The sequence below is a fragment of the Pelecanus crispus genome, chromosome 3, assembly GCF_030463565.1.
Source record: "Pelecanus crispus isolate bPelCri1 chromosome 3, bPelCri1.pri, whole genome shotgun sequence".
Taxonomy (NCBI): domain Eukaryota; kingdom Metazoa; phylum Chordata; class Aves; order Pelecaniformes; family Pelecanidae; genus Pelecanus; species Pelecanus crispus.
Genome location: NC_134645.1, coordinates 11,351,198 through 11,376,061, shown reverse-complemented (window position 1 = coordinate 11,376,061; position 24,864 = coordinate 11,351,198). Strand labels below are relative to the sequence as shown.

Sequence of the window (24,864 nt, the reverse complement as noted above, 5' to 3'; positions counted from 1 at the left end):
TCATTCAAAGCTGTGTTTGTCGGCATGCCATTGCTTGACTATTATTGCTACCAAAAAGAAAAATAAAATCAGTATTATAATTAAAGATCTTCAGCCATTTTAATTCAACACATTATTGTAGTAATAAGAAAATTGATTTTTTTTTTTAGTGGTAGAAACAAGCATTTCAGTTGCAAGACTGTTTTTTGTGGTGTGGTGGGGTTGTTTTTTAACCATATGGTTTTATTCCAGGTGAAAAAATCCACAAGGCGTTTACACAGGCAAAACTGGGGGGTCTCGACAGGGAGCAGCAGTACCATGGAGCTGAACAGAGGGCTGTGTACTTTACCTGACTGTCCAACTGGCACACAAATCCCTGTTTTGCTCTGTGTAGATCCATAAAAATCTGATTCCTCCTGCTCCTCAGTTTACCCCACCTCTGCTCTGGTTTTCTTGATTTCTTCCTCCTTGTTGGGCTTTCATGGCATTGCCAAGAAGAAATTGGTAAGTTTTGTGTGCTTGATACTACCCTTAAAAAGGCCAAACAAGAAGGAGAACCTTTCCAGTCTGAGAAAAGTTCCCCAGGCTGTGGGGAGCTTTGGGATCCCTCTGAGTGCGACTGGTCTTCTGTTCAGTGAGACATGAGCAAGGGAGGAGACGCAAAGGCATCACATGCTCCGTAGGACCCTGCGCCCACTGCGGGGGAAAAACAATAATTAAAGAGGAGAAAAAAAAAAAAACAAAGGAAAGAGCAGGCCATGGTGGCTAGCTCCAGCGCTATGAAGCAGGATCACTGTGGCTCCCTTCCTTTTTGCTCTTGCTGGTGTCCTTCACTTGGAAACCCAGACTTTATGCCAGTAAGCTGTGAGGACCTGGCCAAGGTATGAAACCAAACCTGGGAATTGCTCTTGGATTTTTGAATTTAGACAGAGCCAATGCGAGCTGCAGAGCAATTCTGCTCCTTCACTTTGTAGGAGTGTCTTAAAACAAACAAGAATACCCCAAATCCCCAACATCTACTGGGAACTGTCCTCCACCTCATTAAACTCACTGATGTGCATGCTGTAGCAGACACAGAACAGGTCAGGGAGCAGCTCTTGCCTTATGAAGCAGCAAAGCTCCAGTGGTAAATGCTGGTAAGAATCCTCCCTCAGTCTTGCCCCGAGCTGTTTGTGCAGTCTGCTCCCATCTCACGTGCGATCAAGTATGGAGAGCGCCCATCCTTATGATGATTCTTTACCATTCAGAAAAGTTGTAACCATTATAGAAGCACAGAAGGGGCAAAGGCGGGAGCATGCAGTGTTGCCAAGTACTGAGAAGTGATTAAAGAAGCACTTCAGCTTCACTCTTTTTCTTTTGGTTTTTAGCTCCTTATGCTACACGGAAATCTTGATAATATCAACCTGCAAGGATCAAAAAAATAATCAGAGCGCAAAGAGAAGTACCCCGCATCGTTTCTTTAGAAGCCTTGCAACATTACTTTGAAGGGGCTGACCACAAGATTTTGCTGAATCTTTGAGGAAGGATAATTCCTTTTAAGATGCGCGACAAAATCATACCAAAATTACACCTCGATAACAGACCAGCCTATTTGGGAGCCTTTTTAGGACTATCTCCATAAAACCAAAAGCAAATTTAAGAGTTTGTGTAACTGGTTAAAATTCCATATTACTAGATCCCTGGCCACATTAAAGTTAAACTTAATGCTTCCCTCAATACAAAGTGAAACATAACATCAACAGCCATCCAGTTAACTTTGTTACATGAAGAAAAGAGCCAAGCAGGGCTGCCTATCCAAAAGGACATTCTGCAGGTTCCCAGCAAGAGGAAACATGCTGCAACATGCCTCTGACTTGTGGTTTAGGTCAAGGCTAGTGCGAGCAGTTCTGCCTAACTCTTACGACTTCTTACCACCGGCAGCAAATACAAGTATTACTGACTTGGAGGTAGAGGCAAAGTGCACAGGCCTTTCCCACCAGCTCATCTCCCTACTTAAAGCAGTAGCAGGCTGGTTGGACAAGATGAGAGACAGTAAAGGAAGGAAAACAAAAAACAAAACAAGCCCCCAAAAAACAAAACAAAAAACAACCCATAAAGAAACTTTCCTACTGCACATCTCCTCCCACTCATGGCATAACAGATCTTCAATGAGGCTGCAGCAGAGAGATTAACTGCTTTCGCTAGTTGCTGGTACAGTTTTTGGAAGGGGAAGTTCTGCTGGGGGTTGTGACAAGACCCATGCAACGCACAGTACTGCTGAAGTGACCTAGGATGAGATCCCTGCTCAGCTAAGTCTGCTGTAAGAGTTTTGCAGTCCCACAAGTCACAATTTCACTGTCCCCAGGCACAAGCCAGACCCCAGAAAAGGAAGCAGGCTGTAGGGAAGGCACTGAGAGTCTAGCAGCCTGCCATCAGACCATGGAGAAGGAAAGAGATAATAAACAGACCTAAGGCAACCTGCTCCAAACTTTGTACAGAGGCAACACTGCTCAGCCTGTGCCATACCTGCCTGGGAAGGACAACTGAAGAGGCCTGCCTTTCTCTTACACACTGGCAAGTTCATATTTGCATGGGGCCAAACTTGTGATGCTGGAATTGCCCGTGGGCCCTGAAATGTAAGAAGACTGCAGCTGGGGAAAGGTCACCTCGCCACACCAATACGGCTCCAGGGGCCTCATCACCCTCCTCACACGTCTCCTGTGCTGCACCAGAGCTCTGATTCTGCCCACAGCCAGTCGTCAGCTCACCTATGGTCAGCCTGGCTATTTAGCCTGAGATTTAGGAAAGTTCTGCCCCAGCCAATTCCTCTTGAACAAATTCCTTACCTGAGCTGTCAACCTTTGTGCTACTGCAAGCTCTCAAGCACAAGCTTTCTGACTGCTTGGCTTCTGGTCTCTTCTAAAACAGTCCTGGGTTTTTCTCATAAATCAAGAACGGTCAGACCCTGCCACATGCCAGCCCCTCTGGGGAGCAGGATGTCAAGCAGCCACACGAGTCTCCAAGGACTGTCAGACTCGCAGAAAGTCAGGACTTTCCTGGTTTTGAAAGAGCTGCTGTTCACCCTTTCCTTCCCCTCTGCAAGATGAGCAATCCCAGTTGTATCGTTCTCTTAATGAGATGCACAGATCTATCCCACACTTGCTTTTGATCTCTATGAATTTATTGAGAAGTAGATGCTCAGACAGATCCTCGCTTTCTTGCCCACTTTCACAGAAGTGAATCTTTGAGACTTGTGCATCTCCATCAGATTTGGTCAAAAGGCTCAAAAGCTACTAACAGGACAGACACCATCCTAGAAAAAGTCCAATTTTTCTTCCCTGTCACACTCTTGTCCCTGCCTACTAAGACAGATTTTATGATTAACCTAGTCTGAATATACCCTAAAAGCAGAAGTAAAAATTTGTACATTAGAAAATGTTAATATTGGCAGTTATTCACATTCCCTTCCAGGATTTCACAAAACTCTGCAAACCCATCGTGACAGGACCTAGATGGAATATGAACTTTTTGCTATCTTTGCAGCAGTACAAGAAACAAAGCAGAAGTCAATGTGCTATTCTTTATATCTTTGAAATATTTGTTTGGAAGTGTCATAGATTCAAGAATAGCCCATCAAATAGTTATTCTGGTAGGCTTATCAACTTTTTTTACTTTAATATTCTGATTTTTTTGTCACACAACACAATGATTTTCATGTTTGTTTTGTCCTGTTACCAGAGCAAACCATTCATTTTTAACTGTTGGTTTTGGCATAAGAGTACTGTAAGTTCATAATGGAAATGTGTTTTCAGTGGTAGTACTGAACAATAGAAAAGTCTCTTTCAACTGTCGGGTTATGAGGAGAACCATCTGTTATTAAATTTAAGTCACAGTGGCTCCGTTTCAGAAATGCAACAGAGGCTTCGCTAACTTTGCATTTGTAGCATTGCAGGAAAACAGCCACTTCTCTAAAGGCCTTATCTGAAACCAGCACCACAAAATGGTACCTTTATTCTAGCCTAATTTGATAATGATGAATAACCAAGCATCTTTCAAATAAACCTTTTCTGGATGCTGTGGTCACAACTTACATACTTATATCCCAGTAATAGAAATTGAATATACAGAAACTAGTAAAAATCTTAGCATCGCCAGGCTCAGTTCTTTGAGCTATAACTACAACTGAATAAAGCAAACATCAGGAACTGAAATCATAATGAAAGTGCTTAATTCAATACAATAGAAAAGTCAAATTTCATCATCTGCTTGATTGACTGTTATACGGCACTTTAATTGTTCTCTGACTTCCAACACAGAACAAATGTGAATTCTACAGAGCAGCCAGGATTTCAGAACCTGGAATAACACTGGAGAGAACAACTGCAGCCACCGAGGTGGGAATCAAAATACCCTTTGGTGCAAGACTTAAAAAATCACCTCTCCACCCCATATCAAGTTATCAGGAATTGCTCTTATTTCTGTCATTAACCAACCATTCCTCCCCCCACCTTTGCACCAATTTCTCTCAAGAGCAGCCAGAGATTATCAAACCCAGCAATAGCCTTTCAACAGCTTGGCCAGTTGAAAAATCTCTCAAGTTGTACTGCTATCACTGCTGCGTGAGCTGACGTCAGGCTGTTGTTTACTGGAGATGGGATGGTGCCAATTTCCACTGAGCTGAAGACAGCCGTGTCCGGCCTCTTTTGGCTGTGCACAAGCAAGAACGAACTCCTTGTGTGTGTTTGCATGCATGCACACATGTGGGAGAGAAAGAGTGTGCATGTGTGTCTATTTGTGGGCGCACACAAATGTGGGGGAAAAGTGACTTGCTTTTATTTTCCACTGCGATACCAGAAGTAAAAACAACAAAAAAATGCAACACTCCATCTTCTCTGAGAAACTGCAAAGGAGAGAAAGGGAAACGCTGACATTTTTCTTGCAAGAACTATCACAGTATGGATGAAAATAATCATGAAAACATAATGGAGTAAAAGAAAGCTTGGGATACCCCTATAATCCCTATAAAGAAGTTTACACAATTAAATAATTAAAAACCCAAAATCAATAAAAGGACTGAGGTGAAAATGTGAATACTGGACAGCCTAGAAGAAATAGCTATGTTTTACTAGGACTACTCAAGTTTTCAGAGTGACTGCATTGCCTTCCTCTTCTAAGACTAGGAAAGCCCCAGGTCAGTGTTAAGTAAAATTACTTCATTAAAATTTGCTATTTAAAAATATGCTAAGCCATATTAATAGTCCAGAAGGGGGGGGGGGAGGGGGGAGGAGGGAAAAAAAAAAGAAATCCAACCAAGTCTGACTTTTTCATAACATTTGTTCACTTACGTTATTCCCTGTAAAGGGGCAGAACTTTGTGAGTGAATGTGTGCAGATGGGAAGGGACAGAAGATACATGACAGCATCAAGTCCTCTTTTCAAGCACAACTTTTACACACTACAAATATAATTCTCTTGATGGCTGTAAAGATCCATTTGAAATTTTAAGTGTTACACTATAATTTCTGCCTGGAAAAACACTCCAGCATATTTGAATTTGAGGAACACAAAATGCAATTATTTGCACCTCAAGCGAAGTTTCCAGTATTCGCATCCAAGCATGGACCGCCACTGTCATCTGAGTCAAAGAAGTAACTGTACTGAAGATTTTTGGTTCCACTTAACAGCTTCTTCCCCTCAGCACCTAAATACACACTCCTCTGCCTTCTTACTTCCCATGAATGCATCACAAGAGGATCATCATATGCACACCAACTCACTCTCCTGATGATTTTAACCCCATCTTATCCCACCTTCTCATGGAACTTCTCTTTCAAGTTTAAATAGTTTTTCAAAAGTTTCTATTGAGTCAACTATCTGAAGAGGTTTTACAGACCATTAATACTGCTCTGTAGGTTAACCACAAACAACATAAATAATTGTTTTCCTCCTCGTTTAGGGAACTACTGAGTTTGAGATCCACCCCCCCCTCAACATCAGTGGCACAGTACACACAGAAAATATGCAAAACTGGGGGACCTTAATTTCAACTACCAGAAATAGTGAACTTAACTCCTTAAGTCCAATGTTCTATATTTATGTTTATCAAGTCACCTATTAAAAAAAGCTGGGAATCAGCACATCCATCCCAATCCCCAAGACAGCTAAAACATGAAAGAAGCAAAAATATTTAACCTTTAACATAAAATATATGAAGGCGGCACATTGGCTACAGCATGCAAGTTAGTCAAGACCTTGCAGACTGCCTTCAAAAGAACACTTTCCATCATTGCTGGTCAGTGGTATTAAATTGATACACTATCAGACAATAAAATACATGCTGCCTTTCTAGTTTGTGACAAATTTTCAGGGCTGGTGACAATTTTCAATATGAAAGTTTGGTAACTTCTACTCTGAAATGATACATGGCATCTCCTTATGTTAGTTTCCTTCTCTCAGTCAATTACTTCTCCTCCATGCAGGCTCAAAGATACCAGACAGGATATCACCACCTAAAACAAAACTGAGAACTGGCATTTTGAAGTCTAGACATGATTTCCTCTTTTGGAAGTCTTCTCATCTTTGTACCTTCCTCATGTAACCACACCGGGGTAAAAAGTTCTCAAGGGGGCCTCATTTAGACTTTCTGTATACAGACAACAGTTCAAAATAGCATTTATTTCTTTAAACCAGAACCATATACTAATAACTTGGTCGATAACTACATTGAATCAGCAACACTTATTTTTAACACTTTCACCTTTTGCTTCATGTCTCAGGGACAAGGGGGACACAGCATGGATCGTGCACGCTGTTGGGATGCAAGGACCCCTATCAGTATCTCACACAACTTCCTTAATCCAGTCTTCCTTGAAATGCCTCTTGTATTCTTTAAAAATGCTGCTCAGCACATACATTTGTAAAACTGCATTTACAGAGCATTTCCAGTCAGGCTCATGAGACATTCTGTTCCATAGCAAAGCACTACTGAATAGTATTGAACTTTATATAGACATGCCAGCACGGGCTTTGCCACACAGGCTGATCTTGCGCCCAGCAGGTGAATCTGAGGGGGCTTTTTTTTTTTGCTTTTATAAGGCTGGCACCAATCCTTTCTGCATTCATGCACTTGAAATTTTACTGTACCTAGCTCCAGCACCTATTTGGAAATTCACTTTCTGTGAATTTGCTTGCCAATGCATTGTAGAGCCTTAAAGGGCTGCCTTAAACAAAGTGACCCCCAAGGAACACTGTTTCTGTGGTGATCTTGGTGTTATGTTCTCCAGCTAGGTCTTTTTGAACTCCTGTGCACGTTCTGTGCTTTGCAATTTGTTCTGATGACAGGCTTTCAGAATGTATGATTGCATATATTATCTACATATATATGCATGGTAATATTCCTTGGGCTGGCCACCTTCATTTTATACTGCACTCTCTGTATGTATTGCAAATAGGTTTAGCCTCTGCCTGCATTCAGTCTACATGGTTTGACCTTTGTTTAGCTGTGCTCTTCAGCTCTTTTACTGCTTTTTCATTAGGGAATCATTTGCACTTGCCTTCCACATGCACACTGCTCTTTGGAAAAAAAACAGCTCTGTTTCTCACTGTGACTGACTTTCAATTTTATCTCTCTTTTATAGATGCTGGGAAGTTTTTTGGTCTGGAGAACTATTTCAAGGGTGTGCACTGCTCTGAATAAGGGAGCTGAACAGTTGTGATTACACCCCCATGACAGAGGAGAGATTCCAGCTGCTAGTATAGTGAGCAGCTGGGGGACTACAGCTCCCTTTCCCTCTGCAGGTGAATCTGTCCCATGTTATGCTCAGCAAAATGTGGATTCAGGAGGACTGAAATCAATCTGAATTCAATGAGCAGCCCTTAAGATTCCTGTTTCTCTAAAACTAGAAAACTGTTTTCAATCACTTACTCTTTAACCTAAAGGAATTTAGACAATCCAAAATACTTGGGTTTAGGATTACCCAAAATCCTAATTTTTTCATGTTAGCAAAAGAAGTTTTTCATCTTTCAGTTCAAACCAACCCACATTTTTGGTTCAGCCACAAAATGAAAAGCAACGCAGTTAATCATGTCTCTAATCACTTCTATCACGACTCCCCAATTTGCTAGCTATTCAAAAATAAAAATCCCATGACTGAGTTTTACACTACTATGTAATGCTAGAGCAAACAGTCTCAGCTGATCTCTAGTTCCTTCTAAAGGAGGAGGAATACCCCTTTCCCATGTGGTATTCCTCACACAAGTAGACACAGCATTCAAACGACCTTCTGGGAGTTCGCAATCCTCTCCATTTCTCCCACTGCAGCCTACAGTAAATCTCGATTATCTCATATGCCAGATTCAGAACCAACACAGAGGATTTCAGCCTCTCCAATTCCCCGACACAACATCACTCAGGCCAGGAAGATGTGCAATGCTGCAGCCAGCATCTCCTCTGCCAGGCTCTGTTCCGCACACTAAACAACTCCAGCAGCTTCATTTACTCAGTTTGCTTTTTTCCTGGTCTAAGATGTGGTTTACTCCCAGCTCCAGTCATTGAACATCAGTCCCGTAGATGCACACGTAGGAGATTGTTTCCTGCCTCTTGCCACCTGACACACTATTCTCTCCACTTTGTGCACACACAAGACTAAAAGGCAAGCCAGCAGCAAGCAAAAAAACCCACCCCAGTACAATGTGCGAACATTATAGCAGATCACACCCAGATCATACTACAAGAGTTTCAATCATAAGCTCAAGCCAATTCAGTTACAGGTTTTTAGCATATCCCTTTTTCTTTTTCCAAGGAAACCAACTCATTTTTTTCTCCCCCCCCCCTCTTTTTTTTTTTTCTTTTTCCCCTCTTTCTTTTGGTCAGAGGTTGGCAACCTGCAGTATGAGAAATACAGCCCCTGATCTCCAGAGTCTCAAGAGACATGGATCACAGCTGTGATCTTTTGTGTCAAGAGGGCCTTGGTGCTGCCAAAGATACAAATTTCCCTACTTGGTCTTCTTCGAGATTCCAAGTTTTTGAAATTCACAGGTTTCATTTTATTTTGTCTGGCAGAATGTACTTGAGAATGGCTTCTAGCAATATCGAGGAAACAAAAGAAACACTTTTGGTAGGTGAGCCTACCAGCTGTATCCACTGATACACAGGCAGCATACAAAAGCATGGAGCCCTTAGTGATGGGTGAGAATACAGTACATCAAAGTCTATACTAGTGCACCATGCAGAGCTATATAAAAAATGATAGCAAAGTGAGCCTGAGGACAAGGCAGGACTCAGATCTCAGCTACAGACCTCTGAATTCAACCAGGAGATCCCCGTGGAAGGTTAGGGTCTACTTTGATACCAAAGAAATCTTTTTTCAAAAACCCAAGGCATGAGGGAAAGACCACTAGTTTCATTCTCCAGCCTGCACACAGCCTCAGCATTGTTCCAGGTCAAGAAAGCTGACTTCTTTTTTTTTTTTTGTCACAGTCAGCAACACAAGCCAGAAAATAACTCCCACTGCCAACTTCTCTTTCCACAGGCATCAGAACACCAAAGGGACTCTGTGGACTTGTTGACTGTTTAGCGAGAAGCTTGTCAGGACTTCCTGGAACAGGGAGGACATGGAGGGGCTTTGCACCTTCAGTCGTTCTTGGTTAAGTCAGAAACACGCATCATGAGCACACTGCAGTGGAGTTACACAATCAAACTGAACATTGTACTGAGTACCCAGTCTCCTTCTCCCTACCATGCCCCCTCTCACACACACACAGTAGAAAAACCCACTCCAACCAGTCCCAGAGATCCTTCAGTAACCCAAATGTTTGGTTCTCCATTAAAAAGGAAAGGCTTTTATTTGTGCTACTCCCTAGTATCTTCAGGGACAAAAGGCTCAAGGTCATCACAAGGCCTGAAGGCCTCAAGTCAGAACAGCACAACTTGTCTTTCCGTGGGCCAGCCCGCTTTGTGTGCTGGGGCCACGTTGGAAGGAGACACAGGCAGAGCATGGCTGTCAGAAGCAGCGCACTCAGCACAGCCGTGACACCGGCCCCACACACAGCTTCTGCTGCCTGTGCTTGTAAAAGTGCCAGGGCTGGATACAGTTAAATACCCCAGGGTGAGGGGAAAGCCCCAGTGATTTTCAAGCCACAGCTGCTACACCATTTGTACAGTGGAGAAAAACCTTAGTAGGTAGAGAGGCACAGAAGGAGCTGGCAAAGGACTGCGAGTTCTCCTTTGCTGTCCCTTTTCTATCTAGGCAGTGGCAGATGATTTTGCTGTGGAGTCTCAGGTGTCCTGAACAATGGCTGTGGAGCCAGTCCCTGTTTCGGTGGTAGAAAAGAAACTGGCTTTCTGGGGAGAGACAGAGACAAGTCAAGCCAGTTCCAGACTGTCATTTTTCCTACTGGCTCATTCTGCTCAAATCACAAGCTGGAAAAACTGGAAAGGTAAGCAGTCCAAATTAATGGGAACATCAAGTGAACTGGTTTGTTTATGTATTGGTTTAACTGGAACAGGGAACACAATTCCAACTTTGGGCAGTAGCTTTGTAGACATTTCCTTAGCTTACCTTCTACCTGAGAAAGCCATGTGCAGGCCTGACTTATTCCTGGTCTGTCCTCAAAACACATCACAGTCTCTTGAAGCTTCATGCCTGCATGGCACCCATGACCACAACTCTTATTATGGGATGGCAACAGTCATATCCTATCAGCTCATTCTTCCAACTCCATGTAATTAGGAAGGGGAAAAAAAAAAAAAAACCACACAGAGCAGGAAGCTGTCTTTTTCCTCACACCACTCCTCATGCTTTATTGTTGCCACATCTTACCCATAGCATAGCATTTGCCCACCAAACTGCTATTTTTCTTATGGAAGGAGAAAAAGCAGTTTTTAGAGCAGTTTTTAGGAGTCCTACAACTGGTAGGAAATAATCAATTTAAGCCTAATGATTAAAAAAATCCCCAGGTATGTATTTATAGTTAATTTCTACCATAGAGCAGCCTTCACCAGATGCTCAATTGCATTTCATCCTTAAGAGCAAACAAGGGCTCCTGCAGATCCGACCTTTCCAGCAGAGCTGTTGCAGATGGGCAGATTGTGGTGTCCTGCTAACTATCACCGAGACCACAGCGGTACAATGATTCTACTTACTAAAAGCAATAAGTTAAAGTAAGCACCACAAAGGGAAGAAAAGTGGTATGGGTCTTGCACACCATTCCTCTTAAAATTCTTTATAAACTGCAGGATGGACCGACATTCTGCAGATGGGGAAATTCAAGCGTAGTGGCTTTGTTACAAAACTCAGTGAGCGAGCAAGTGCCTAATACCCCTGTACACCAGGGCTGGTCATCCCCACCTCCGATCCATATGATCAGCAATCCCAGAAATCAGCTGCTTCTGTGTGCACATTGAAGACCTGAATGAGAACATAAATGAGTCAAACCGCCTTGCACAGTTTAGAACTACAGCATGACATAACTGCAAGTCATTGCACACAGAAATTTGCTCTTATTACAGTGTATTGCAGTTGGTCAGCAGGCTAAAAAACTCCACTCAACATTTCTGGCTTTTCTAATTAAGCTTATAGACAAAAAGTCTTTTTTCCTTTAATGACACTGCCATTTATTGCAAAACTATGATGAGTTCTTATCTCATTGTGGTGCCCCATGATAACTCATTATTCACTGAATTTCACTTTTTGATGTATGAGAAACAGCAACATATACTTAAATAGCTCTATTTAAAGTGGCCCTATAGTTGAAACAAATCATTCCAAGAACAGCACTGCATTACAGTCAGAACTGCTCAAAAGCTTAGGATACGATATTCTTCAGTATTCACAGAGCTTAGTATCTTCAAACAGAAATTACTCAAGCTGATGTATCTCCCATTATTATTAAGTCAAAGTCCTTCCAAATGAGAAGAGGATGATTGATAGTCAGAGATTACCAGGGCCAACATAGTGAGAGATCACACTCTTTATGGCCACAAGCGAGCCTGGGGGGGGGCTCAGTTCCCCCATAGCCGAGTACGCTGGGAACACTGCAAAGCACCCTCAGCACCCCTTGTCTGAGAGCCCAAGTGTCTCCCTCATTCAACACCAGATCTCTCTGGTGCTGGTGGGTAACAGAGCATTGCCCAGTCCTTCCAGGCCACAGGTGCAATGCAAGCTTTCAAACTTTGTAAAAGCGAGAAACAAAAGAACCCACAAAAACAACAACAAAAAACCTCACAGACAGAAAACAGCACATGCACCAGCATAGCTCCAGGCCTTTCCCCTACCCCTCCAGTTACCCTCCAGAAGGTAAATGCTGTGAGATGTCAGGACTCTCCCACTGCTTGGATCAGGTTCTTTGCTCTGCCCTACGCTGATGGGATTGTCTTCAGAATTCAAACTGGACCCGGGTTAGAGGTGGGGAGTCCAGTTTGGTATGTCTAGAAACACTCTGGAAAGTGAAAATACAGTCATTGGTGCAGCTCAGTACTAGCTTCCTACATTAGATGCTTATGGCACACTGGTATCGCAGGAGAGGAGGAGCCATATTCACATGCCCTAAATTGCACCTAAGTCCCTGTATCTTTTATTTTTTTCCAGCTGACTCCTAGCCTTCAAAGCCCAGAGCCTTAGGTGGAATTTAGGCCATGAGAACCTGCTCTTCAGCCTCTCAGCAAGTGGAAATACCCACAGCTGACATGGGCTGGAAGATATTGAACACGTTACAGGAGAAAATACACCTGCTGAAAATACACATACAAACACGCACGGCAACGCAATTCTTTTGCCTCGGGGGTCCCCAGACCAGATTTTGAACTCTGACCTGTCACAGAAAGAAAAGCAGAGCTGAATTTATACACATGGAACATGTTGCAACTGGACACTGCAGGTGAAGTGCACAATGTGAACAACCTCCACCTGCTGACCATGCTCTGCAGGATCCAGAAGCCAGTTTTCAAAGCAAGACACTGTACATATCACCCCTCATCCCTATTACCACTGTACTGCTTACCGAGGTCAAGCCACTGAAATGCTTCCAAAAGCATGGAGAGTGTTATTTCCTTTCCATAGCTGTTATGTATCAGGAAAGATCGTAAGCAGATAATCTCTCAGGCACAGGTAAGAAAGATGGCACAGTTAATGTATCCAAATCTTTTTCACACACAAGCACACACCCTGAAATAAGCCAAAAATGCTAATTGTGTTTATTACACTATAGTATAAACAGCAATCATGAAGCTAAAGAAAGTAACAAAGCATCCCTGCCTGAAGGGTCTTCTCCAGGCTACTATGTATCAGAGGAAAGAAAAGCAGAAGCTTGAGACATGCTAGAAGAAAAGCTCTCCCCAGATACAAAGTCCAGCGCTGAACCCTAAATTGCAGGAGTATTTCACTCTCCAGGGCACGGTGGCTTTCTACGACACCGTTTCACATCCCAGCTCCAGAGCGTCCTCCCGAAAGCACTTTGGGAGGGAGCAGACAGATAGTCTCTTTCACACAGTGTTCAGCTTCAGCAGTGCACGAGGGTTTCACAGTCCCTGCCTACAGTCATAACAGCTCCAAAGGAAAGGGGCACAGCTGTTATCACCTCAGAACAGGAACTCTGCTGCAGAAAGCCTATAGACCCCATTGGCCATCTCCCTCTCCCCCAAACCCAAAGTACACTAGGGAACAGGCCAGTACTTCACACCCCCGAGCCCCGCATGTCGCTGTCTGGAGTCAGCTAATAAGAACAGGGCTGCATCTTAAACCCACCCATCACAAAAAAGCAGGAAGGTTCCTCCATCTGTGCACTAAGACAGGAACCTGTCCTTCAAAAAGCCAAAGTTCCTCACTTTGTACACAAGGCACTAGCAACAGTGGCCACAACTCTGTATCCTCCATGCAGCAGAGCAGGACTCAGCTCCCTCAGGTGAGGCAGGCTGATGATTTCCTCCCTGCCATTCCCACCCCAACCCAAGTCGTCTGAGGTCTTGCAGGAGCAGTGCCCTAAACCTCCAGGCTATCCTGTGCGAGATGGAGAGATGACTCTCGTCTCCTGCAGCAGAAACTAGCCTGCCTTGCAGAACAGACACTGGTTAAAATGCAGAGCAGGAAGGGGGAGCAGAGAGGCTCTTCTTGTTCGCACAGGCACTCCTCAGGAAGAAAGAGCCACTGGTCCCAGCTCTGAGGACAATGGGTCCAAACACCAGCTCATTAAATGCAAAGGCCCTGGGGGGGCAGCATATCCTGGACTCTCCTCTACCTCACCTCCAACTGTCCTTCAAAAGAAGGAAGCAGCAAAGACATGTCCAATCCCATGGGCATGCGTTTGGTGAGTTTCAAGAATGCCTCAAGGAGCTTCAGCAGAAGAACATCCAGCTTCTACATTTAGGTTTGAACTGCATATTGAGCTGGTTGCTGCTGCAAGATGAGGGCATTTCCAGTCATGCTCAGCAACAGAGAAAAATGACAACAGATTTGTTAAAGCAGTGTACCAAGATTAAGGAGCCCTTCTTTCTACTGCCCATTCTGACACCACATTAAACACCCCTCTACATCAAGATGGGCAATAGAATTCTTTCTTGACATGACAGGAACACCTGAGACTAAGTTAATTGAGTCAGGGCCTTGGTCTTCTTGCAAATCAAGTGAAGGACAGAATATATACAAGGTAGTCAGTTTACATGAACAACATATGACATTTTTTAAAATCAGACTTTTTTCCTTGTGCAACCAAAACTACTAAATTTTGCCTTGTCCTGTGCAAAGCATACAAGCTTAGAAGCAAAACAAGGTCTTCTCCCACACTTGATGTTACACTGGCAGTGCTAGATGCCTTGCTGCTCATCCTCCCACACCTGGGGATGTTCCATGAGTACCCCACTGTTCCCATCCACTCCATGTCACACTCTAATAAAGAAAACCAGTTAATTGCTGTTACTTCCGCTTCCCTGTTCTTGGGCTGCTGAGGAGGCACCACAAGCAAAAGCGAACAACATGCAACTGCTCTGTTTGTGTGTCCCGAGGACTGCGTCTGCACGCTGGTGCCTGAAGAACAAGCACATTGCAAAAGTGTTATATTTCCAGTGGCAAGATGGATGGGAAAAGTGCCAGCCACTAGCTGTAACCCTTTTGTCATGCCAATTGCTGGCTGCTATGAGGATGTATGTTAGATACCTCCTTAGAAAAGAGCTCTGCATCTCATCCTTCCAGATGGAGGAGGAATGATTCATACGCACATAAGCAATGCTGGAATGACGGCTGAAGAGAAAACATTTTCTTTGTTTTCTGTTTTGTGTTACAGATATGCTCAGGGGCCCTAACTGCAACAAAAATTGAATTGATGACACTTTGTGCCCCAAGGAATACATGTGCAAAACCCCAGTGCTACTTCTCACTGGCCTTGTCAAGACTCATGTTGCACACACACACCTCACGTGCCTCATTCCCCTGCTTTCTCATTTTCACAGCATTTCTCTGCATAGAACATGACAGAATAACTCCACTTACACAGACGTCACATCAAGCAATGACAAATACAGGGGAACGCGTCCAAGAGACAGATCAGGTGTCGGGAGCTCTAAACTGACCAAGGACTGAACTTGTAATGCAGAAGCAAAGCAAAGGATCTCTTTTCTTTCCAGACACACCAGAGACCAAAATGCACACGTTTACTAGGCCTAGATGGCTGATAAATGCAGAATAGACAGAAGGCTCAGCAGTCAGAGCACTTGTCTGCATGGTGCCCATTTCTTTCATGGAGGCCACTGCACATATCCTCCTCCCCACCTCACCTGCACAGCACCTTTGCCACACACTCACACTCCTCTCAAGGGCCCTGCGTCCTGTGAATCTCATTCTGTTTCTCAGTACTAACCTGTAAAGTCACACCTATTTACTCTCCTCTGGCCTCTCTCAGATTTGTGAAGTCCTTGGAGCAGAGATTATCCGTAGGCACCTGGAAAGTATCTGGAATATCCTGAGTCCTACTGCAAGTAAATAAACAAATAGCAATGCCTAAGCACACAATATGTATATTAAGCCAAGCATGTAGCAGTCATCTCTGACAACAAAACCGAGGGTGGTAGCTTCTTCCTACAGACAGCGGTAGAAAATCTACACGTTGGGGTACATCCACTGACCAGGAAAACCTTCAGATTTGCCTTCCCTGCCACCCACTTCCCTCCTTCCCCCATTACATTAACAATTTCTGAAATCCATGCCCCACTTTTTATTATAAATTATTCTAATCAGTTTTGTGGCATGGCAGAAATCCAGCATAACCTTCAGAAATACGCATGCACACACTGGCTACATAGCTTCTTCATTTCATAGGAGCCTTTCACAACAGCCTGGTGCAGAGTCTGGGAGGATTTGGCAACCCTTCTGAGCAGCACCCCCATGGTGGTGACCCTTTCTGAAAGGGTGGTAGATGCATTCACCTACACTACTTCCTCTCTTTGTAAAAGAAGGATTTTTTTCCTTAATCTCTCATTAAAGCCAGGAAAAAGTGTTCTCCTCTGCTGTTTTTCAGGTTGAAGAAGTGTGACTTAGGGGTGGTGAAGGGACTAGAGAGAACATCTACAGTCCAATGCAGACCTTCTTTCCCACCCCACCCTCTTCTGAATGGAAAGATGTAACATAGGCTGGGTAACTGCTCCAGCTCCTTCAGAATCAGGGTTCAAGTGGGGAAGACATGGAAAGGAAAAAGAAAAAAATAAAACAAAAACCACAGAAAAGCCCCAGAGATAATAAGGATTCTTAACTTTTCTTGGGTAAGGAGCACAGGCTACTTTCATAGCTCTTGAAAGAAGCCCTACGCAGTCTGTTGACTCATGCTGTAACAGCTCCAGAAAGAATCTGGATCTGTGGCTTTCCCATAAACTAACAAGGAGGTCTGAACCCCATATTGGGGAGGAAGAATAAAAAAACAACAACAAGCAATTTAAACACAGAGCACTACCATCTTGTTAAATACTATGTTAAGAACTCATCTGCAAGTCTGTCTTGGCCAGTGAGGGACATAAATCAGGAAGATACAGTAATACTCACTAGCATGCAATTAGTCAGTGCTGTAAGCACTTTAACTCTGGATTTCTTGGATTGTAACATTTCAAACACTGTTGTTTTATAATAGTGATATGATAGCTGTCCAAGCACCACAATCAAATTATGCTACCAGGACATTTGGGCAATGGATTATCACAGCAAAGGAAATGGATTATCACAGCTTTTATTCTGAACAAGGGAAGACTTCCTCATTTTGAACATGACAGGGAGGAGAGTAGAAGACTACGAAGACTATACCCAAGATTCCTCCCCCCTTTTGGACTTTCCAAGGTAAGAATGCCACAAAAGTCTGCCAATCTGAAAAGACAGAAACTGCCTTTCCCTACAATTTGCACTGAAATATCTGAAAACAGGGAATAAATTAAAAATATTCCAAATCAAAGGGCAGTTAAAACAGCCTCCTTGTGTTGACTGAACACTGGAAGGATGCCCTATTCCTGGGCATTTTCCCATTGCATATCTGGTTGCTACCCTCTTTCACTCGATATCAGGCAACAACTCTCACTACCACCAGGCCTAGAGACTTCAGCTCTGTTCAGAAACTTCACTATCAGGTATGTTCCTTCTCACAGGAAAGAGGGCCACTTACCTTCCAAAACCTTCAAATTAGCAGGTTTAACAAAGGATTGAGGTGTTCCTTTAAAAAGGTTTAACAGTTTAAAGGTTCTCTTAAAAAGGCTGCACCTTTTACCTTTACATTACCACAGAAAACCTATCTCATTTTATACCTTAGTTCTCACATTGTATCACAAACCAGATATTAGCTTTTTTAACTTCACAAATCGTGTTTGGGTTTTTTTGTTGTTATTGGGGTTTTGGGGGGGGGTTTTTTGGTTGTTGGTTTGTTTGGTTTTTTTAAAGAGTATTTTGTTCCCTTCAACACATATATACATACTTTTTGGTGCATGGTACTCAAGAGGCCCTGATTCCGACCTCAATTTCTTTGGCAACGGTCAAATATTCCAGCACAGGATGAGGGAAAACCCACTAAGTCTTAATAACATCCCTGTGAGGCAGTCTGAGAGGTCACTGGTAGCCATGACATATTAAAGATGAGAAAAGACTAGAGAAAAAACAGAGAAGACAGCCAAATAAATAGAAGCAGAACAACAACAACAACAACAAAAAGTAGAACTGAGCTCCACAAGGCACAGAAGCAGCAAAAAACCTTCTTTGCTATAGCACAGGGCACATGTCTGAAGCTGATGACACCTGAGTATTATTCCTGGCTGTGGTCCTGACTCCTTCTGGATGACTGCACCAACTCATGTCACACCTCCAAAAGGCTCTCCCTTCACATTTTCCTTTTGGATTATGGGTCAGCAGTGGTGAACCTTTTCCTTGCCAAGGGCAGAGGACACTAAATATTACTGGCATCCCATACTTCAACATGTGCCTTAGCACTGCATGACAGCAGCACAACCGCTTTCCATACCAAAACCAAGAAGTGTGGGCCACAAAAAACAGAAGCTGGATGCCAGTCCCCCAGATTTCACATTCCCACTGTAAGCTTTTTAGGGAAGGATCAGTTGCTATTTATTTGTACTCTGCGTAGAGCAGTGTTATTTGGAGCTGTTAATGTGATTCTATAAGCAAGCAGCAACACTGGTAGTTGATTAAGACTAGAAAGAACAACAACAAATGGGGAAAAAAAAAATTGGCTGGAAAGAAGTGGAGGGAATCAAAAACAACAACAGAAAAGGAATTCAGTAGGACAGAAAGAAGGAAACCAGACAATGAAAAGATGCTTAGAAGAAGGGAAACCAAAAAAAGATAACCAAAAGTAGAAAAGGCATCCACAGGAATATCTGACTTAATTTCAACAAAAAACAGGGTGCACTTTTGTTTTTTTTTAAACCAAGAATGTTGAATTCGGTTAATCAAACAAGCAGTATTTTATTTTGCCCCACAGCAAATATATGAATACAGACTTTTAAATTTTAAAGAGGAAGATTCCAAGCTCTCAACACACTTGTTCTCCGAACTAATGCTTTAACCACATTAGTAACAGCTTATGAAAAGACAGCAATTCCTTCTCTATCTAGAAGCTACTTCTTCAGAGTCAGCATCACTACTGTAACTTTGCAGTCATGAAAGATTTTATCCTAATTATTTCTTGGGACCTTCCTCCCTGTTTCACACGTTAGGAGTTAAAAAGGTTTTGTTCAGGTTCAGCTGACATGTCTTCCTCCCTGGTTTTTTTTTTTTTTTTTCATTTCTGTGTTCTGAAACTGTCCTCAGTTGGACACCCGTGGCAATGCCAGAGATATGAAGTACTGTGGATCGCCACAACTACAGGCAAATGTCTTAGAGAATCAGGAATTTACTTGCATACTACGTTACTCCAACTCCCCCGCCCTTCCTGTGACTTCACCTGCTCATAATCATTAGAAAGCAGAGTGTCATTTCTAAGCTGTGGTTGAGCATTAAAAGCACCATGCTGGCCCTCACTGGCTCTATTTAATTAGAGATTAACAGAAACAATAAAACATAGGGAGAATATAAACATAATGTTGCCAGTTTCTCAGTAAAAAGGTTTGGGTTACCAAAGAGATAAGAGGAAGGCTGCCTATTTTATCTGTGCAGCCGGACCAGCAAGTTTACATTTGCTGGAACCACGCCCCCATCAGAATTCCCTCTGAAATGTCAACACAAACCATATTATTAATTTTCCAAGTTGCTGACCTTTACTGTTGCCTGCATCATAAAATCCGGCATTTTGAACTGTTTCTATTCATACAAGAACATGCTCCACACGCCTCACGATATCTGAACTCTGTACATACACTGCTCACATGTCACAAAACAGATGCTCGCTGCCGTGTCCCTGAAGAAGCTGCTGAGTTGGACCTTCCCAGTTCTGTAAAGTCCACTGGATTACCATCAGTTATGCCATCCACCACTAAGGCAGCCAGGTTTCCCAGGTTCCCCCAAAGCTCTTAATGTATGAAATGTTTCAGAGTATTTTATCAAGGGTCACAGCATACAGGTATTTTAAAATAAAATAATTTGATTATGAACTTAAGTTTAATTTCAATCAGGAAGAAGAAAAAAAAAAACCCATAAAGTCCTTGGATTAGAAGACAGCCGTTCCCATTTACTGTTCTCCCAATTAAAATGTTTTATATAGATCATCAGAACTTAATGCATCATACATGTTACACAGTGCTCAACATAAGGCTGTCGATCTGTCATTTCTCTGTAAGTACTTAATGTGATGAATGATCTGGTTACTTGTCTTTCTGGTATAAAAGCAGGAGAAGCTTTGAGACAAAGAAATAAAGGCCAATGCATATTACAGATCTTACAGTGATTAATATCAGTCCTCCTGACTCACATCTATGAAAACAGTTAAGGTCACTATTTCTCTTTTATTTTTACCATGGATTTCAGCACATCTCATCAGAACCCTCCAAACACTTGAGATAATTTAAAGCAGAAACAGGAATGTCAGGAACATAACAGCATTTGGTCTACAACAAACAATGCCACAGCAGCATGTCATAAGAAAAATAAGTGACCTTCACTCTTGCCTCTGCTGACAGACAGACACACTTGAAGCCACTTGCGGGCCAGGATGTTAGTGTGATTTCTGGAATACAATCTAATAAATAAAGATTTAAAAGAGTTAAAAAAAAAATCTGACTATTTATTGTCTGAACTGAAAAACCTGCCTTCCCAAATCAACTAATGGCTTGGCAAGCCTACATGAAAGGCAGACAAACAAATAGCATCTTTTCCTTTTAACATGGAATCTGCAATAAGAAAAAGAAATCAGCATTTTATTGATTTCCATAATACCATCTCTACAGCTTAACAAACTCACTCAGCTGCTAATGCTAATTCACTGATGCTATGGAGCCTTCCCATATAATTATACACCCTCCACTTCGCTGAGCCCCAGGGCGCTGTTTCTAACTTTCCGGAGGACCACTGCACTGAAAGTAGAGACAAAAAACCTCTCTTTCATTACCCAAAGCAAACTGCAAACCAAATTTTGCTTATTTAAATGGGAAATTAGAGAGACTTAACTTTTAAGACAGGGAATAATCTGCCAGCCTGCATGTATTTTCCAATTTGATATCGTGACAACAAATTCTCATTTATACTCTTCTCTCTACCCCTATTTTTTTTCTTCCTGAGAGTACACAACAATACAACATATAAATATCGCAACAATTACGATTTCTAGGGAGAGATTCTGAAGTCCTTCTCAGCTCAGAAGTGTTTCAAGGGGGTGATTCAGAATCAGACATAGATATTTTTGTGAATGTCACTATAATTAACGTTATAAAAAAAAATGTAAAATGTTACCATTGCTATAGGGAATATTTTATAAGTGAATGTGTATTTCAAAGATACTTTTAATAAGTTTTTCTTAAAAAAACCCACAAACCTAGAACACCTTCTAAACCAAATTAAAGGAAGATATCTTCTCCAAGTCCAAAATCCAAAACATCCTAAATTATTAATAAAGTATGCCATTTTTCTCCATTTCTCAAACAAATTCAGCAGTCCATAACCAAGCAGACAGCTCCAGTATACTTCAGTGAGAGTTTTGCTCAATTAGGGACTGCAGAATTCGGCCCAATTAATCTAGTACTGTCTATCTGGAAAGAATGTGGTAGAACTCTGCAGTGTAAACACCCTCCCTAAATGGCTGTACCTAGTCCCCTTTCTTGCTCCCCCTGTTTACCCTGCCTTGATATTTCAGATCCAACTGCACTGTAATCACCATCTCCATCAAGATTCAATGTGCCATTTGAGCTAAAATAGCTTAATTTTGCTATGGTTTCCCATGCATGTATTAATTTGGAACCGGTTAATCTATTTCCTCTGAGAATGGTGAAATGTGTGGATTTTTGTTCAACAAACAAACAAGTTGACAGTATCAATACAGAGTTGGAGAGCCTCTAAAAACAATCTAGTTTGCATAATTAATGTTAATTACAATAACATCTCAATCAGTGACACAAAAGCTTAGCAATGAACACAGTCATACAAGGAAGTGAAAACATGAAACAAACATGAAAGAATTGTGTCTTGTTCTGAAAGAGTATCAAGCAAACTTTCAAGAGATTTATAAATAACATAAAGGCAGAAGACAGTTCTGCTTTGTTAGACATATTTTCTTTACAGGCTGCTTAGTACAGAGCTTTCTTCTGAGATTGTAATAAGACAGTGGATCTGAGCTGTGGACACACCAGATAGTATTATCTTTCTACAACATCACATCAAAGCCATTATCAACTGCTTTAAAGAAAAACAACTGAGGGCCTGATCCTGCTGCCAGTGATTTCAATAGCAAACATTTAAACAACACGATGTGAATGTTTACGGGGTTCTGGAGAAGGAGGGGAAGGAAAAAAAACCCACCAACCCCAACTTGAACGCTGCATGTATGCATGGATTCCCGCAGGCATAGAGGAATTTCAGGACAAGATAATGAATTTTTCAACAATCTCTTTCCTACTTTCCATAGCAACAAGGGAAAGCTAAACACACAGAAAACTTACCTGCCTGTTTCACTGGTAGCACAGAAGTCTTAAACAGGGGTTTTTTTGGTACGGTCACTTAACAGAGCAGCTTTACATTTAATCCTCCGTTTTCTTCAAGACCCAAGAAAAATAGTTATCCAATATATTCTTATTTCAAGGCAAGGGAAAAAAGAAGTAGTTATGAAAAAATAAGCACCACTCTACCTCACCCAGATTGGCACTGTAGTACACAAGTAGTCATACAAGCATCGCAGGGAGTACTTGCGCAGTAAAGTACCACTCAGCATGAGTAAGGGTGGCGTAATTGGGTCTGATGAGAGAAGGAATCGGAGCTTGTCACGTCACTACTATAGGGGCCTTTCTGAAAACATGGGTTTCTTGATTACTTTTCACATGAATGCAAAGCTGCTCCGTTAAAGTTAGTGAAGTTACACCAGTGCTAAACTAGTACCGGCGGAGAAGCAGGCCCACTTCATATTGATTTAAGAGACCACAGTTTGAGGACACCCCATAAAGGCAAAATAATAGACATTTAGGCAGTTTTGGGGTTACGTTGGGCAAGTTACTCCTTGGGATAAGGACCGATTTTCTATTTGGTATTAATCTCAGGGCTGATTTTTTTTTTTTGTTTCTCTCCCCCCCTTTATAGGTAGAAGCAAGACCAGATTTGTTAAAGACTTAATTTCCTCTAGAAATTTACTGATCTTAAGCATACTTAAGACTACACTTAAGTAGTCACTGACTAAAGCCATACTTTACTACTTGTTATTTACAAGAGTGCTTGCCTTAAAAAAAGAAACTTCATGTGGAGGATTCTTAGAATGATGCTGGCCTTTCCTCTTAACAAAAGTTCTGCAGATTTATTTTTCAGACGTCTGAGAAAGGTGATTTTGGAGCACTGTGAGGTTTGGTAAACCTTCAGTTCAGCAATTACTTTCCATATGATATGAATTACAAAGATTGAGCAATTAATATTAATAACTAAGCCCAGCGAAGTACTAAGGCTTCAGACGCTCTGTGTATGGAAACGCTGCTCTGCTTGCTGGGGTTTTCCATGTATCTGTTTTATTTTAGCTACTCTGAACGTATGGCACATGAGAACGTACACCACGTTCACGTTTCTAAAAATACATTAAGGAGGAAAACAAAAAATAAAAATCAATGGCAATGAAAGAGAGACATAACCATTTTACATTAAGCGCTCCCATTATCAATCCAAGCCACCAAAACTCCCCGCTGCAGACCAGGGCTTCACCCTACGATTCACACATTTTCCTGCCACACCAAGTCCAGCCCAGGTAATACTGAAACATCCAGGCACGACAGGGTGGGGAGGAAGATGGTGCACCTAGAAATGAAAAAGGTGAGTTTCCCTGGTTTTCCAAGAAGGACAGTGGCCGGAGCCCGGTCCGGAGGGGTCTGGCCCACCGCTCGATGCGGGCGGCTTTCGGGAGCCCCTCGCCCCTCACGTCAACCTTCACCACAGCCTCAACTGCGGTCTCAACCAGGGGGAAAAAAAAAAAATAAAATAAAAATTACAATCAAATGTGTCATCGGCAGCATGACACGCATTTGTAGTTGGCAACGACGCCAGGCTTTTGTAAATTTTTTTTTTTTTTTCCCCCCCCTCCTCCTTCTTTTCCAGTCCGAGGGGGAAAGTACCTCCCCGGCCGGTGCCAGGCTGCGCTGCGAGGCGAATGCCCCCAACTTTCAAACAGTTGGCAGCCAGCGGAGGCACCCGGCCCGCCGCCGCCGCCGCGCTCCCCCCGCCCGCCCCGCCGCCTCCACGGAGAACCGGGGGCTGCCCCGGCCCCGCCGCCCACCCCTCGCCCCCCCAGCCCCGGCAGGCAGAAAGGAGCGAGCCCGGGAAGGCCGTGCCCGGCACTCACCCGCTCCGGGGGGCTCCGCGGCGAGGGCCGTTGAGGACCGTTGAGGGAGGCGCTGAGGGGAGCGGGGGGCGGCCGAACGGCGGGGGGTGCCAAGGGGAAGAGGGGGCGCGGGGGGGCGGCGAGAGGCAGTGGGGGGGGGGGGGGGACACACGACACGGGTGAGGAATTTAAACTGGAGGGGGAAATTAATTTAAAATGAGCGTGCGGCGAGGCGCCGGGCTGCGCGACGGAGGCGGCGGCCAGGCGCTGAGGCGGCTGTGCTCTATCCCATGCCGCTGCGGTGGCCCCGGGCGGCGGCGGCAGCCGAGCTGGGGGGGAAGTTGGGGCCGCAGCCGGCAGGGAGGATGTGACACCGTGACAAGTACGGCCCGCCAGCCATGTACCGGGGGAGGAGGCGGGGGAGGCGGCCGCCAGCGCGCAGGGGGCCGGGGCAGCCCAGGCAGCGCCGCCCGCCCGCACACGGCATTTAACGGCGCTGACG

The 24,864-nt window shown here is 43.3% G+C and overlaps 1 protein-coding gene across 1 annotated transcript in view; it reads right to left on the bottom strand.

The window, feature by feature from the left end:
• The window catches only part of SERTAD2 (SERTA domain containing 2), an 80,362-nt gene extending 55,960 nt beyond the window's left edge, over positions 1-24,402 (bottom strand). Inside the window, exon 1 of the mRNA XM_075708034.1 lies at positions 24,384-24,402. The gene's annotated coding sequence lies outside the window, so the exon portion shown is untranslated. The remainder of the gene's footprint in view (positions 1-24,383) is intronic.
• Positions 24,403-24,864: the final 462 nt, after the last annotated feature.